The sequence below is a fragment of the Loxodonta africana genome, chromosome 25, assembly GCF_030014295.1.
Source record: "Loxodonta africana isolate mLoxAfr1 chromosome 25, mLoxAfr1.hap2, whole genome shotgun sequence".
Lineage (NCBI taxonomy): Eukaryota > Metazoa > Chordata > Mammalia > Proboscidea > Elephantidae > Loxodonta > Loxodonta africana.
Genome location: NC_087366.1, coordinates 54700023 through 54717867, shown reverse-complemented (window position 1 = coordinate 54717867; position 17845 = coordinate 54700023). Strand labels below are relative to the sequence as shown.

At 38.3% G+C, this 17845-nt stretch overlaps 1 non-coding gene across 1 annotated transcript; it reads left to right on the top strand.

Moving 5' to 3' along the window:
• The first annotated feature begins 13932 nt into the window (after positions 1-13932).
• Positions 13933-14039, top strand: LOC111747626 (U6 spliceosomal RNA). The gene has a single exon (XR_002783608.1). It is a non-coding gene; the product is annotated as a U6 spliceosomal RNA (small nuclear RNA).
• The last annotated feature ends 3806 nt before the right edge of the window (positions 14040-17845 follow it).

Genomic DNA, 17845 nt, shown 5'->3' with positions numbered 1-17845 from the left:
CTACCTATCATTTTATACTTGGCACATGGGCAAGGCACAGATTTTCTTTAAAAGCAGTATCACCAGAGTTCCTCTATACCACCTAGAATGTATGTGACTTGACTTTCTTTCAGAGGCGACCTGCCTAATTTCAGTTAATGACCTTAATAATGAACATCACCAGAAAAATAGTACCTTAATTTCTCTAATTTCCCATCAGAAAGGCAACCTCTGTTTTTTAGTTTAATACTTTACCTAAAGTCAAATAGGTGGTTTGGTGAAGAAGTCAGTGCCAGAAAAAAAAAATAATAATAGTTCTTATGGGCCGCTCTGCCTGACCTTCCCATCCCCATGGGCAGTAACATAGAGCTGGCACACTCTTGAAAATGGCATGTCAACAGCCATCTTTGTTTTATTTCACTTTGTCATCAGTGATTAATATTTCCTGGAGCATCAGAAAAGAAGTGCCTCCTGATGCACAGGCCTCCTTTGTCTATTGATAGGCTTTGCAATTTGTCATAAGCTGTTGGTCATTAAGGAAGCATGTCTTTCCATCATGACTGGCCTGGGAACAGTTTAGACTGGCAATCCTATGAAACGCCCACCACTCTTTCCTAAGTCGTGTTACTCTCAGCGGAAGTGTATTATGTTGGCCTTGGTTGTATTTCCTGCTTTGGGCCAATAATGGGGCTATAGTGACCCTTACTTGTTTTTCAGAAGGATGACAGATTTCCTGCAACTCCTTCTATAAGAAATACAGCTGTGGAAACATCATGATAATGAATCGGACATCTAATGGGCACCCAGGGCAACTTCTAAACCTGACATTCACCATCCTTTATTCCTCATTCCAAGAAATCTCTGCTGACGTGACCTGGAGGATCAAAGGACACTCCTTATCCAAAGTCCTTGTCCCTGATATCACCATGGTCTTTCCCCTTTCTCAGCCCTTGTGGTGAGGTAACCCTTGAGTATTCCCTCGGGTGCTAATTATCTAGGCACATGTTCAAAACACATAGATTTTATCACAAAGAGTCTTGAGAATACATGCCGTACACAGATTAGATACATTTTAGACATAATACTGTGTCACTTTACTCAGCTGGATATAAGGTAAAGGTATAAATTGTGTTTTAAATTAATTTACCATCTTAATTCTCAGTTGAAACAGCTTTTTCAGATATTTAAGAAGTATGAAACATACTTTTAGTACTTTCTTTGTTCAAGTGCAACAGTATATCTCTCGAGGCACTTACTTTTTTTTTAGAATAAACTGGGGTTATCCAACTAAATTGAGGAGTCTTGGTGGCACAGTGGTTAAGAGCTCAGCTGTTAATCAAAAATTCAGCAGTTGGAATTCACCAGCCACTCCTTGGAAGCCCTGTGGAACAGTTCTACTCTGTCTTATGGGGTCACTATGAATCAGAATTGACTCAACAGCGATGGGTTCGATTTTTTGGTTTTTTATCCAATGAAATTACATTTTCTTATTTTCTGTCTTTGCATTTTAAAATGAAGCAAGGATTAGGAAAAAGAAAAAAAGCCCACACAAAGCAAACGCAGAGCTTAATGAATTATTATAAAGTGAACACCCTTGTTACCACCACTCAGGTCAAGAAATTGAACTTTGCCACCACCTCAGAAACCATCCAAAGCACGTCCCTCGTTCCCTCAACTTTACCCGCTGTCTTTACTTTCACGGAGCCCCTGGGTGGTGCAAATGATTAAACACTTGACCACTAGCCAAAAAGCTGGCAGTTTGAATCTACCCAGAGATGCCTCGGAAGAAAGACCTGGTGATCTCCTTCTGAAAGGTCACAGACATGGAAAACCCCGGGGAGCACAGTTCTGCTCCCACACACATGGGGTCGCCGTAAGTTGGAACAGACTCAGTGGCAACTGCTTTGTTTGGTACTTTTATAATAATCATTTCCTTGACTCTTTTTATGCTTTTATCGCCCAGTGAACATTCTAGGAACTACAGTTTAATTTTGTCCATTAAAAAAAAAAATTGGTGTGTCTGTAAGTCTTTTAATCCAGTTCCCTTTTCATTCCTTTTTTTTTTTTTTTAACAATTTTCTGTTGAAGAATTTGAGGCATTTGACCTGGACATTTTTCCACAATCTGGATTGTGCTGACCACCAGCACACAGCTCAGTTCAGCACGTCCCTCTACGCCTGATAGTTTTTGAAAACCGGACCAGCTCAGGCTAATCCAGACCAGACTGGGGTTCTATCCATCTGGCAGAACTCAGAGGTGGTGCTGTGTGTTTACGGGGGAGGCATTTGATGTCTGCTGTCTCTCTTTTTGTGATGTTAGCTGCTGTTGATGACTGACTTATAGGTCGCTTTATCCTTTGGGTGATGGCATGTGCTGCAAGATACACCTTGTTTATTAGGTAGGAAAATTTTATCAGAGAAGCTTTCCCTTATCTACTATTACATGTAGTATTGATGCAGTTTATACAGAAAAAACAGGGCGTATGCTTTATTCTTGACCGGTAGTTATAAATATTCAAGGTAACAAATTGGTTCCCTATAATCTTTTGAGGTGAACAACTAGTTTCATATTTTAATATCGTTATAAACTCATGGATTTAAACACATCTGATGGGTTTTTAGCCACTGCGATCGCTACCATTTTTGAAGCACAAATTGGTGCCTCTTTGGACAGGAGCTTCTTCAAGTTGACTCCTGAATCCTTCTGACATACCTCAAATTGTCTCTCAAAGATTTCTCATTATTAACTATGATAATTTTGTATACTTCCTGCCCCAGATCTAAATTTACTCATTTCTCCTAGAAGCTCTGGATTCTTTTATCAGGAAAAAATATTTCAAGGCCATAATCTAATACTAAGGATGCTCACTGCTACTAGGTTGACCATTTTTCTAAGCCTTTTTAGTGGACAGGGCCACAAAATAAACACACACACACACACACAAATACGCTAATATTTACCTCGTAAGTTGATATTACTACTTCTAATTCAAAATCAGGGTGACATATATTTTCCCAAATATCTTCTGTATGACAGCCATAACCTCTTTCTGCTACACTAGGGGTCAGCAAACTTTTTGTGTAAAGGAACAGTAGGGGTTTGAACCGGTTTGTTCTGGTTCGAACCCCTGCTGAGAATTTGCATTTCTGACAAGTTTTCATGAAGTTATACATAGGAATCACCTGGGGATCTCTTTAGAATGTAGATTCTGATTCAGTATATATGGGGTGGAAGTGCCCTACCCCTTTTAATCCTAATTTAATCTTAGTTCTAAAAGTAACTATGTTAAATACTCTTCTCTAATACTTACATATATGTGCCTCTATTCTGACTGTCTGGATCTCATTTTCTCATAAGTTACTTAGAGAGGACCCATACGAAAGATTATTTCCTGAGTTCATTCAGGTTGATAATCATTTTTCTGTGTTCTTTATACTTTAAAGTCATATTTCCTGAATATAAATCTTTGGTTTAGATTTTCTTTGCTTTAGTATTTTAAATATGTTATTTTTATTTATTTTTTCTGCCATATAATGTTGCTGTCAAAAACGTGGTGGTCAACTACTTTTTTTTTTTCCCATTTAAGTCTTATGCTCTTGTTGCCTAGATGCCTGTCTCATATTAGGTTTCCCAGGGAAAAATACACTGAGATGACAACCAGCATTCGGCAAGTTTATCAGAGAATGCTTTAGGCTCAACAGCAGTGGAGAGAATGGAGAAAGCAGGGCTGGGTGAAGAGAGAAGTTGAGCTGTGGTGATGTCACAACAAAACATCAGCTCACCCCGTAGGGAGCTCAGAAGCCAGTAATCATCTCGACTTGTGAAGAGGGGAGTGGGTCTTTATACCCAAGTGGACCAGGGATTGGATGTAAGATCTCCCAGGAAATAGGTGTGGCCTTGGGCAAGATGGCTTATCTCAATCAAGTAGATTACTAACGAAAGCTGACAAATGGGAGCTGTCAAACCACACCTTCTCAGCACTAAGTAAAGAAAGAAAAAAAAAAGAATAACTTTAGGCTCAGTAATTTTTCTGGAATATGTCTTGATGTTGGTCATTCTGGTTCAATATTCTCAGGAATGAAGCCTAGTATTTCAGTTTGTAGTTTCAGGTTATTCTTCATTCTAAATTTTCTTAAATTATAGTTTTCAGCATTTATTCTATTCATTGGTTTGGTTTGTACCGTCAAGGACTCTTATTATACTTATGTTGAAACTTTCTTGCCTTTTTTCCCCCATTTCTTCCTTTTAAGGCATTATCTGCTGTGTTTATTTGCTTTTGTGTCCCTTCTGGTTTAGTACTCTTTTCTGAAAGGATTTTCATTTTCTACTTTTAATTTTTTCCTTAGTTCTGTCACTAAATTTCTGAACTTTTCAAAATCCAACTTATGTTTCCTAATTCTGATTTGTGTTTTCTTTCATGTGTTTATGACTTAGTTTCTTTTATTCAATTTTGAAATAAAAGTTTACAGTTTATTCTGTTTGTGGGTATATCCTTCTAACATATTTTCATTGTTTGTAGGGGTGTTCTTATTCTCTATTTTCTTATAGTACTTTTGCAAGGAATTTGACCTCAAATATTCTATGTGTTCATTTTTATGTAAATTAGTTTTCCTTAACTTTTAAAAGGAAGCATGGTCAGTGCAGAATTTCTTACTCTACAGATTCCCCTCTTCTCTCTCTTTTTTTTTTTTTTTTTTGTAGTGTCTAAAGATATAGTGGAAACCCTGGTGGCTTAGTGGTTAAGTGCTATGGCTGCTAACCAAAGGGTCAGCAGTTCAGATCCACCAGGTGCTCCTTGGAAACTCTATGGGGCAGTTCTACTCTGTCTATAGGGTCGCTATGAGTCAGAATCAACTCGTTGGCACTGGGTTTGGTCTGGAGTTTAAACTTATAGTAGCTTACTTTCTGAGCTTGCTTGACTCTTTCCCTTCCCCCCCCCCCCCCTTTCATCTGGACCTTCTATTTCCTTAACTTCTATTGTCTCCTTACTGACCAATTTTAATTCCACTCTCAGAAGTTTCTCCTTTGTATGGGGCCCTGCCTGGAAAGGAGGCTTGGTGGGTCAGTCCTGAGAGTCTACTGGGGACTGACTGATCCAATCCTTTTAACCTTACCAAAAGCCCCTTTCATTTATCCACTATTTCACTGGGGGGGAAATCTGTCCTACTTTCAGCTGCTACTTTTAAATTGGCACTTTCCACTGCATTGCACTGGCTATTTTGGATTTCTCCTGGTTTCATATACTTTGGGTTTCTTAAATACCAATACCATACAAGTCGTGTGGCTGTGTAGCTTGTCCTTATCCCTTTGTAGTTTGGGATTTGTAGGAATAAGTCATATCTGGTTTTATTTTAAATAGCATCCATATGTTTTTGGTTTTGCTATCAATTTGTTCCACCTTTTTCATGTTGCGATTTGAAAGATTAGAAAACAATGTAACCGCTACCACTGCCATGTCCCCAGAATCACATTTTAATTGGATTACTAGAGGTTAATTGTTAAGTCACCTGCCAAATTGAATGTGGGTGAGGTAAAAGCCCAAGAAGAGGTGGGTGGGAGCTGATATACTTTGAAGTTTATCAAAGTAAAAGTACCAGCATTCCAATTTATACCAAACAGGACACCAAACTTTTTTTCAGTGTCTCGTTTCCTGGGTAAAATTTACTCTCTTACAAAGTATTTAGAGAAGAAAGGTTAAGTCATGAATAAACCATTGGTTTTGCTTTTGGACTCATTTGGGTTCGGCTCTTGCTCTGCCACAGACTGACTCTGTAAACTGGGGAAGTTAGCTGAATTATCTGAGCCTCATCTACACTTCACACAAAATAATACCTCCTGGACTCAGTTTTTCCAGGATCATTCTCGTAATTCCCTCTTTCCTTCACCCCGTTCCCACCTCCAACCAATACCAACTACACATTCGAATTGATCTTGCCCAATAAATATCTCTTGAATCTGCTCACGTTTCTCCATTTCTACCACCACTGTAGCAACCACTTTAATGCAAACTATCATCTGCCATTGCTTGGATCAGTTAAATATTCTCCTAAATTACCTGCCAGAATAGCAGCATCACTTCCGCCCCCTCATCCCCATTCCTTAAACTCAACCAGGATGATAATTCAAAATATAATATTATCAACCCCTTGCTTAAATAGCACCGACTATGTCAACTTCTTATTTAAAACTCTTCATGGTCTTCTCATTGCCTATAGGATTAAGAAGAAACTTATTTTGAACTAGAAGTGGCTCTGCTGACATCTCAAGGCTTATCTCACGCCTTTCTTTCCACTTTCCGTCTCTATTTTCGTTACACTGGACTTCTCTCAGGCTCTCATCTTCCCCATTCTCCCCATCATCACAGAGACTTCGCGCATGTGTTCCCCTTTCACGAAATGCTCTTCCCTCTGTTCTTCACCTAGCTAACTTCTTCCTATCTCACTTCAAGTATCAGTTCCTCAGACATCCTGAGTAAAACAGATCCCATCATATATCTCTCCTTCAGAAAATGTACTAATTATTTATGAAAGTGTATAGCTAATAATGTCTCTCAACTCTACTGTAACTTATACTCCACAAGGGTAGGGAGAAAAATATTTTTATTCAGTGAATAACCAAAAACCAAACCCCTGGCTGTTGAGTTGATTCTGACTCATAGTGACCCTATAGGACAGAGTAGAATTGCCCCATAGGGTTTCCAAGGAGCAGCTGGTGGATTCAAACTGCCAACCTTTTGGTTAGCAGCAGAGATGTTAACCGTTGTGCCACCAAGGCTCCATTCACTATTGAATTCCCAGCATAATACCTGACACACAGGATTTAGAAAAACTTAGTTAAATGAATGAGTAAATGTTTTAAGATTACTATAAAGATAAAAAAGTTTCCATCATGCTGTGAACTGACCTGTCATTTTTTTAAAAACAATAATTAGGTTATTTTTAATAAATCTCATAGGCATCAAATTGCTAAACTTGTGGGGTCGTTTACTTCTACTCAACTAATGGATTATAGTGAAAGCGAGTCTCAGATTATATTTTGCCACAAAAAGAAAAATTACACAATCAGTTCTATAAACATGACGGAAGTTCTTCAGTCCTCTGTTCTTCTTGTTTGAGAAAACTTCTTGAAAGACACACTTGAGGCAAATACAACAGTCTCTCTGGAAGTTCTTGATCCATGTATGACTTTCAGAGGGAATTTTCTTCAGGCTGTAACTTTTGGAGTGTTCAAGATTCCAAAGTCGTCTGAAATATTCACACTCAGAGCAATATCCTTAAAGCAAAATCATGAAAGCCCTAACGTATTCTCCTGGTTTATTCCTTTGTCCTAGATTATCGCTTTAGTAATACCCCAGATTCTTAGAGAAAAGAGTGCCGTAGACAATAAAACAGTTCCTGTGTGTGTGTGTGTGTGTGTGCGATTACAAAGCAAATGAATAGAAAGGAACTTCCCTTAGTTTTTTAAAAAACTTCTAAGTCATTGTTTCCTAGCCCTATAATTGTAGCTCAAAACAATTCAGATAACTAAGATTTATCGTGAACGTTCCCTGAGCTCCTGAAGGCTGAGGTTCCTTGCGCCCACAATGGATGAGTCATTATAGCTTGTTTGTGCGATACTGAGAGGGAAACAATAAGCTTATACTTCCCTCTCTCACAAGTGATAAGGTGACACAAACTTCGTGAAAATAAAGGGCACTAAAATAACGCAAAGAGGTCAGTTCTCAAAGGAGTCATTGGGAAGCATCCTTTTAAGTTACCGGAGAAACAAATCTCAGGAAAAGGATATAATAATTATCATATGATTAGTGGCTCAAAACTGTGGGTGATTTTGTCCCTAAGGGACATTTGATAATATCTGGGGGACATTTTTGGCAGTCAGCACTGGGTGGTGCTACTGGCATCTATTGGGTAGAGGGCATGGGTGTTACTAAGCATCCCACAGTGCACAGGACAGCCCCCCGCCCCAGGATAGAATTCTCCAGCCCAAATGTCAATAGTAACCATGGAGAAATCCTGGGCTAGAGCACAGATAAGGAGCTGGGAGTTTGGGAGGACCTGGGGGTCATCAGGACCCCACTGGGTTTCGAGAGGCAAGTGACTGACACAAGTCACCCAATGGCTAGCAGCCAAGATAACACTAGGGTCTTTCTACGCCACCACACTCTTATTGAACACATAATCTAGTTTTCTCTCCTCTATGACATAATGTGAAGATAATTGAAAAGTGAATGACATTTAAAAAAATGAAAAAAAACATGGAACTTGATCTGTTTGAGGTAGGTATTAGTATTCTCATACTTTGTCTTTACTACAAGCTTCCCTAATTCTTTTTCATGCTCTTCTCTTCCTCTGGAAACCCTGGTGGCGTACTGGTTAAGTGCTACGGCTGCTAACCAAAGGGTCAGCAGTTTGAATCTGCCAGGTGCTCCTTGGAAACTCTATGGGGCAGTTCTACCCTGTCCTATAGGGTTGCTATGAGTCAGAATCGACTCGACGGCACTGGGTTTGGTTTTTTTTTGGGGGGGGTCTCTTCCTCTACCCTCCCCTTTCCTCACCTCCCCATTACTGCTTCTTATCCATCCTGTATTACTAACTCAGGCTATAATCTTCCATGTTTTTCTATGCTCACAAAAATTGAGAGGCACAAATATGTATACAGTATACATATTCATGGAGCCCAGATGGTACAGTGGTTAAGAGCTAGGGCTGCTAACCAAAAGGTCGGTAGTTCAAATCCACCAGCCACTCCTTGGAAACCCTATGGGGCAGTTCTACTCTGTCCTACAGGGTCACTATGAGTTGGAATCAACTCAACACCAATGGGGTTTTTATACATATTCATGGAACCCTGATGGTGCAGTGGTTAAGAGCTCGGCTGCTAACTAAAAGTCAGCAGTTCAAATCCACCAGCCACTCCTTGGAAACCCTATGGGGGCAAGTCTGTCCTGTACGGTCACTATGAGTTGGAATCAACTTGATGGCAACAACTTTTTATACATATTCATGCATAGAACTCTTTGTTATTATTTGTTTTACCAGTGTGGCTTCATATTATACTTAATTTGCTACAACTTGCTTTTCTCACTCAAAAAATATTTTATAGGAAATGTCTCAAGGCGACTGCTAGAGCTTTCTTCTTTTAATGATGTTTATCTACATGATTTATTAAGTCATTCCCCTATTTATGGGCATATATTTTCTTCTTTTATTTTTTTGCCATGGTGAACAATGCTAAAATACCATCCTTCTTCAGATACCATTATGTCCTCCTTGTGTTTTTATTTTCATGGAACAGGTTCTTAGGTGTGGGTTTGCAAGTTTAAAAATCTAAGTAAATCCAAATATAGGAGAACTGTTTTAGTCATCTAGTGCAGCTATAACAGAAATACCACAAGTGGATGGCTTTAACAAACAAAAGTTTATTCTCTCACAGTTCAAGAGGCTAAAAGTCTGCATTCAGGGTGCCAGTTCCAGGAGAAGCCTTTCTCTCTCTGTTGGCTCTGGGGAAGGTCCTTGTCATCAATCATTCCCTGGCCTAGGAGCTTCTCAGCACAGGGACCCCAGGTCCAAAGACATGTTGTACTCTAGGTGCTACTTTCACGGTGGTATGAGGTCTCCCTGTCTCTCTGCTAGCTTCTCTTTTATATCTCAAAAGAGGTTGACTCAAAATACAAGCTAATTGAGTCCTGATTCATTAACATAACTGTCTCTAATTCTGCCTCATTAACATCACAGAGGTAGGATTTATCTAACACATAGGAAAATCACGTCAGATGACAAAATGGTGGGCAATCACACAATACTGGAAATCATGGCCTAGCCAAATTGATATGTATTTTGGGGGAACACAATTCTATCCACAACGAGAACCTTCTTATTTAGACTAGAAACTCAAGATCTATAAAGGAGAAGATAGATGTTTTAAAATTAAATTAAAACGTGTATTGGAAAGTAAAAACAATGCCAACAAATGATTTAGTTGGGAAATGTTTATAATGTAGATGATGGACAAATGGAATAATCAATACAATAGCCAGTAAACCCAAAACCCGTTGCCGTTGCATCAATTCTACCTCATAGCAACTTTATAGGACAGAGTAGAACTTCCCCATAGGGTTTCCTAGGAGCAGCTGGTGGATTTGAACTACCGACCTTTTGGGTAGCAGCCATAGCTCTTAACCATTGTTTTTGTAAATTGCTAGAAACTTGAGCAAAGGAAATGTATAGGCAACTTACTGAAAATCATACAACCAGCACAAAAAAAAATGAAAATATGCTCAAATTCACTAGAAGCCTGAGAACTGCAAATGAAAGTAGCAATTAGATATCACTTTATGCCCATTATATTGGTGAAAATTAAAAAGAACGCTGACATATACTGTTCTCAGAGACATGGGGAAAAGCGTATTCTTATACTTCTTGACGATACTATGGCATATTCAGTCATTTTGGAGAACAACCGGACTTCATTTTTTGAATTTGATATCTGGTCACAGAAGCAACAATTAGTAAAACAGTTTGGGGAAGTGACAGCAGGGAGGAGCTCCATTAGAAACATAAAGCCCTAGTAAAACAGCAAGGTAAAAACCAGAAATGGGCTTCAACCAATATGCATACACTCATGACCCAGTGGACAATTCTATTGTATTGCTCAGGTCAGATATTCAGCAGTTCTCTCTCTTTCCTGAATCCTGAATATCCAGGCAGTTTGAGTAAAGTCTGGTCCTGGGGAAATCCTGGTGGGGAGTGCATGGTTGACCTGCTGAACCCAAAACCGTGATTCAAATTGGATTCCAGGCACACCAAGTTTAATGTCACCTTAAAAGGAGAGAAATGGTCAGATCCAAAAGGGAAGTGCCTGAGAAGGCTAACTTGTGGATAAATCCGAAATCAGCACCAGCTGGGGTCTGAAGAGAGGCGGGCAAGCAGCAGGGAAAGGGTGCTTCTGCAGTGATTCACATGCCAGGAAGCTGTCCTTGAAGACAGTGACTGGATCCTGCAAGGCAGGGTCATGCCCAGTGGGGAGAGTGCCTGGGGTGAGAAAAAAGCTAATTCACAGACTCTGTGAGGACTAATGTCTTTTGTTACCTCAATTCATTTTGTCCCCAAAGGTGGTAAGCTCATCACTCTAAATTGCGTCTTTGAAAGTCACGTTGGAGGAAAAAGAGCTTCTATCTCAGGGACCAGGATGTGTATGAACTGAGACTCTGCATTGTCACTACTTTCAACCTAAATGAGAACAAATGGCAGTAGAGGTTACCTGTCGAAGCCATAGTAGAGTTAGAATATTCTGAAAAGTTTCCAAACCTAAATTTGGGACACACGACCTCGTAAGTACAAATATTCTCTCAGGAACAATATTTTTGAAATCGGGACTATTGGTGCAAACGGTTAATGCACTTGGCTGCTAACCAGAAGGTTGGAGGTTTGAGTTCACCCAGAGATGGCTTGGAAGAAGGGCCTGGTGATCTGCTTTTAAAAAATCAGCCATTGAAAACCCAGTGGAGCACAGTTCTACTCTGACACAAAAGTGGTCACCATTAGATACCCTCAACTGGTATCTAATCATTACAAATATATGGGGAAATAAATGGCATGTTAAGTTTCAGCCCAGCCATGATGGTGGGATATGATAATCCTATGTCTTTTCTCGCTTTCTATTTTCACACTATTTTCTGGTCCAGATGCCAACTTCAGCCCTTCAGACCCGTGGAAGGAAGGGAGATTCCAGGCCCTGCTTCCTGCGTTCTTCCCAATTACTGCTGAGCAGCCAACAAACCTGCCAAAATAATCTGAAAAGAACATGACGTTAGGGCAAGGTCTCAGCAAAGTACAAGCTAACAGTGGAACCCCAATATGCTCGAGTGTACCAGCCATCACTGAGATTTATGATATTAATACCCAGGATTTCTCATAAAAGCTGCAGAAGATGTGCTTCCTCTCTGTGAGAGCGGCACTTAGCTTGGGTCCCCAGCACTGGCTTCTATAAGTAAAGCCAATAGGCAACCTCATCCAGGAAAGATTAGCGTGAGCGCAGTCAACACTTCCCTGGGGTGACATCTCTGTCAAGAATTCCTTCTCCTTCCACACCGTAGTTGTCCAGTCCCAGTCGCCTCTGGTTAGGGTCATATTTACAGTGAAGATGTTAAAAGGAAGATTTCGTGACTCCTAGAAGTCCGAGACAAATTTGGCTGAGGGTCTGGGTTTCGAAGACATGAGACTCAGAGTGGGTATGTTGACAGATTGTATTCAGCCAAGAATAAGCCTTCTCTTTTGCAGCTGACTCACAAGATCATCTGGTGTGGTCGTTAATAACTGAAAGCCCAGCAATATGTTCCATATTTCATGAGTGGAGTCTCATACCGGAGATGTCTCCCCCTCAGCTAGTACATGCTCCACGCTATATATGACCTGTGCAGTAGTTACAGGTACATTTCAAGTTCTCCATGCTCTCTTAGGTGCCAGATGTGCTTGCTACAGACAGGACTCAGATGTTCCATAGGGTGGGGGCATGCTTTGACTCTTTTGTATCACAAACACAAGTTTTCAATGGAACTGTTATATAACAAAGTAGATATTTCAAATGCATTTATTATAATCCAAAAGGCACTGATTTAAAATCTATTATTTTGGGTAAAGAAGGGTTGGTCGAAATATTTTATCCTTTAAAGAGAAATATTGGTTTCATGACAAACAAGAGAAAAACAATTATGGTATTAAACCAAACAAAGAAAATTTAGGCTTCAAAAACTTTTTAACAGCGACCCTGTAGGACAGAGTAGAACTGCCCCATAGAGTTTCCAATAAGCGTCTGGTGGATTCAAACTGCCAACCTTTTGGTTAGCAGCCATGGCACTTAACCACTATGCCACCAGGACTTCCTTTCAACAGTTAGGCCTGAAAAGTCAACATTTTGAACTTGCTTTCTCCATAGTTGCTCACCACTGTTGAGAAACAGAAAACAAACACCTCATGGCACAACCATGTGACAGATAGGTACTGTGACAGCCAAGTCTGTAAGTGTGTTAAGGGGATCACTGGCAATTTAAAAATCTAAAGCTGGAATCTAGAAATATGGGGAGTATATATCACAAAAAAAACTAAAAAAAAAAAAAGTCCTAAAATGCAGGATAAATTATACTTAAAATTTTTAAATGCATATTTAACTCTAATTCATGGGGTTGAAACACAACTATATTAATCAATGTAACATATAAAATAATAAGATGAAGAACATTAAGACTTTCGAAGTCCCCTCTACCGTTCTGGGATAGGGTAAAAATATCAGTTAGCTATAAAAAGTAAAAAAACTTATTTTTTTTTTTTTAGATATAGATAAATTGAATGTATGTATGAAAATTCTACATTAATCACTAAAGACAACAGAATGTAAAACTTCCACAAAAAAAAAAAAATAGGTGAAAAGAAAAGAAGCAATCTAAAATAAGTGAGAAATGGAGAAAAAAGAAACAAGAAAAGCAGAACAAATCGAAAGCTTAGTGTAAAGTAGAAATACGTAAACAAGTCATCAGAATTAATAAATTTACATCTTCAAGTAAGTTGAATTTGTTGGTTGAAATACGACCACCGTAAAACTAAATGACCCTGTAGGACGGAGTAAAACTGCCCCGTAGAGTTTCCAAGGAGCGCCCGGCAGATTCGAACTGCCGACCCTTTGGTTAGCAGCCGTAGCACTTAACCACTATGCCACCAGGGTTTCCAAAACTAAATAATATTGATAAAATACAGATATTTGGCATTTTCAAGCTATTTACAGATATTTCATATTTACAAGAGACAACTGCAAAATATAAGAACACAAACAAAGATTAAAGTAAATTAATGGAAAAAATATATACCAAGCAAGCACCAGTCAGAAGTCTTAGGTAGTTTTGCTACCGTCAGAAAGATAAGACTTTAACAAAAACCATTATAAAGTTAAAGAGGCTTACTAGTGCTCGCCTCGGCAGCACACGTACCAAAATTGGAACGATACAGAGAAGATTAGCATGGCCCCTGCGCGAGGATGACACGCAAATTTGTGAAGCATTCTAAATTTTTCAGACAGGGATTGGACTGGACTATAGGATAGATAATGACACTGGTGAGGAGTGAGCTTCTTGGCTCAAGTAGACACATGAGACTAATTGGGCGGCTCCTGTTTGGAGTGGGGGTGAGAAGGCAGAGGGGGTCAGAAGCTGGCTGAATGGACACGAAAATAGAGAGTGGAGGGAAGGAGTGTGCTGTCTCACTAGGGGAACAGCAACTAGGAGTATATAAAAAAAAATATATATATAGCAAGGTGTATATAAATTTTTGTATGAGAGGCTGACTTGATTTGTAAACTTTCACTTAAAGCACAATTGAAATTAAAAAAAGAAAAAGATAAAGAGGCTTACTAGGTAAAATAATATCCTTAATTCATCAGGAAAATATAATTCTAAACTTATAGATATCTAATAATGTAGTTTCAAAATATGTAAATCAATCATAAAAATAGTATATCTAGTAAAACCTGTGAGAGCTGGGAACTGTATAAGATGGAAACCTGTCGGAGGAAGAAAACTCAAATATTGTCCACTAATAGAGAATGATAGAAAAGTGGGAAGATTGCACCCTGTCAAAGGCAGAAAACTTGAGAGACCAGGAAAAACAAAGCAATTCTATTGAGTTCTGGCTCTCATAGGTTTCACAGTATATGAAAGAGAAATGACAAATTTACCATCACAGCAATGGGAGAGTTTATGCCCATTTTTGATAGATAGACATAATCAATACACGATGCAGACAAAAAAAATTCAGCAGCATTATTACCTAACAACATGTATAGAACACTGCACACAATAATTGGAAAATGACAATTATTTTCAAGTGTTTGGATTCTTTACAAAACTTGACATCTGCTAGAATTTAAAGCAAGCCTAATACATTTCAAAGAGTCTATATCATACAGATTCTCTTCTCAAACCGCAGTGCAGTCAAGATGGAAATGAATAGCAAATAAGTAGCAAAAAGTTAACTTTTCAACTTGAAAAATTTTTAACTTTTAAGAGGCCATAAAAAGCCAAAGTTGAAACAATTTGAGCAACATAATATTAGATCATAACTCAAAGTATAAAATAAATATCCGTGAGTTCATATGGATATAAGTAGATAATTGAATAATACATGGGAAAGATGTGCCGAAGAATTACCCATGTTTATGTAGCTACTCCTTCTTCAGGGAGAGGGAGCCAAACTTCCTACCCTTTAAGTGTGGGCTGTGCAGAGTGACTTCCTTCAAATGAGCGCAGAGTGGAAATTGGGGGGAGGTCACAAACTTGACAACCACTGCCTCAGCCAGGTGATCAAGGTTAACACCATCAGTGACAAGTCCTGTCAACAGCATGTTCCCTTAATAGCATGTGATGAACATGACTCTTCACCTCTGTCTTTTCTCCCACGGACACATAACCTCAGTCTAATCATGAGAAAAACATCAAACACAAATTGAAAGACACACTGCAAAACACCTGATGTTCTTCAGAACTGCCAGGGTCATCAAAAACAACGGAAATCTGAAAACAGTCCCAGTTTAGGGGACCCTAAGAAAACATGGAAACCCTGGTGGCGTAGTGGTTAAGAGCTATGGCTGCTAAACAAAAATTCGGCAGTTCAAATCCACCAGGCGCTACTTGGAAACTCTACGGGCAGCTCTACTCTGTCCTATAGGGTCGCTATGAGTCGAAGTCAACTTGACGACAATGTGTTTGGCTTTTGTTTTTTAAGGGAACATGAGTAAATGTAATGTGGTGTCCTGGATGGGATCTCAAAACAGAAAAAAAAAAAGGTAAAAACTAAGGAAATCTGAATCAAGTACGGACTTTAGTTAATAATATATATTAATATTGGTTCATTGGTGGCGACAAAGGTACCACAGTAAGGTGAGATGTTAGTATGGGGAAACTGGGCGCAGGGTATATAGAAATTCTCTGTATTCTCTGTACTATTCTTACAACTCTTCCGTGAGCCTAAAACTCTCCTAAAGTAAAAAGGTTATTTTAAAAAATCAAAGCACTTGGAAATGAAATAAAAATTTTCTTAAAAAAAAAAAACTTCATAAAATTCTTAATGGAAGTTAGATAGCACTTGGAACAGAATGCTTATGAAAACACCACTTTTCAAAATTCGTGGGACATAACGAAAGCTGTAAAGAGAAGTGTGGGGCCTAAAATGTTTACTTTAGAAAAGAAGAAAGTCTAAAATTAATTAGCTAGATTGCCAACTTAAGAAGCTGGAAAGAGAACAGCATAATAAAACTTAGTAAATAGAAGAATGAAGTAATAAATATAAGAGCAGTAATTGTTGAAATAGAAAACAGTGGCAAAAACTGCTCCTTTAAAAATACTTATAAAAATTGGCAAGATTGATCTGGAAAAAACAAGGGAAGACAATATTAGAAATGAAAAAGAAGACATAACTATAGATGCAGATTTTTTTTAAGGTAAAATGTTATGAAAAGCTTTATGCCAACATGATTTAAAACCCCATGAAAAGGACTGATTCCCAGAAAAAGATAAATTATAAAAGCTGATTCAAGAATACCATAAGACACAAAATGATATTAGAGATGAGTTATTTAAAAGTTCCAAGAACAGATAATGCCATTCCTACAGCAAATATTCCAAAGAATAGAAAAAAGGGGACTACTCTAACTTTTTGAAGCTCATAACCTGCATACCAAAAAAAAAAGAAGGAAGAAAAAGATAAGGAGACGTTGAGAAGGTCATCAGACAAGCTCTCATTCATAAACATAGATGCAAAAATACTAGGGAAAATCTTAGCTACCAGAATTCTGTATTGTATAAAAAATAATACATGATGAATCTGTTGAGTCCATTCCAGAAATACGAGATGGACTGAATCTTACAAAATATATTTATGTGATTCGCCACATTAAAAAAAACAAAAAATCATAGTATACAGGAAGGGCATCCAGTAATACTCAATATCCATTCTTTATTAAAAAAAAATTCCTTAGTAAACTAGTAGAGGTACTTCTTCAACCTCTAAAAATGCACATAAAAATTAACGAAATAATTGTACTAAGTAGTAAAACATTTAATGTGCTCCCTTGAAAAGTAGGAACAGGACAAGTCTTCCCACTCTCACCACTTCCACTCAACATTATATTAAAGGCTCTATACAATCTAATAGGAGTCCCTGGATGGTGCAAACAGTTAAGCACTTGGCTACTAGGTATAAGATTCGTGGTTCAAACCCACCCAGAGGTGCCTTGGAAGACAGCTTTGGCGATTTGCTCCCAAAAAGTCACAGCCTTGAAAACCCTATGGAGCAGATCTACTCTGCACACATGGGCTCACCATGAGTCAGAACTGACTCGATGACAACTAACAACAACAACATACATTATAATGAGTGAAGACAACTAACAGCAACAACATACAGTATAATAAAAAAAAAAAAAGACTTAACTTTGGAAAGCAAGAAAAAAATCTGAATATTTTCAGATGATACAATGTTCTATATAGAAATCCCAAAAGAATTTGCACTTACTTTTAGGCTTAGAAGAATGTTATGCAAGTTTTTTGTATATAATAGCTACATACAGAAGGTAATCAACATTCCATGTGCCAGGTACAATTAGAAAACAGAAAAATAAAGATCCATCATTTACAATATCAAAGCATAAGGCACCCATGAATAAAGATAATAAAATATATGTGAGACCTTTTAAAAGTTTCCTGAACGATTTTATAGAATACCCAATTGAATCAAGATACATGCCATGTTCATGGTGAACAAGACTGAATGTTACAACCATGTCAATTCTCCGCAAAATTAACCACCGTATTTAATGCTATTCC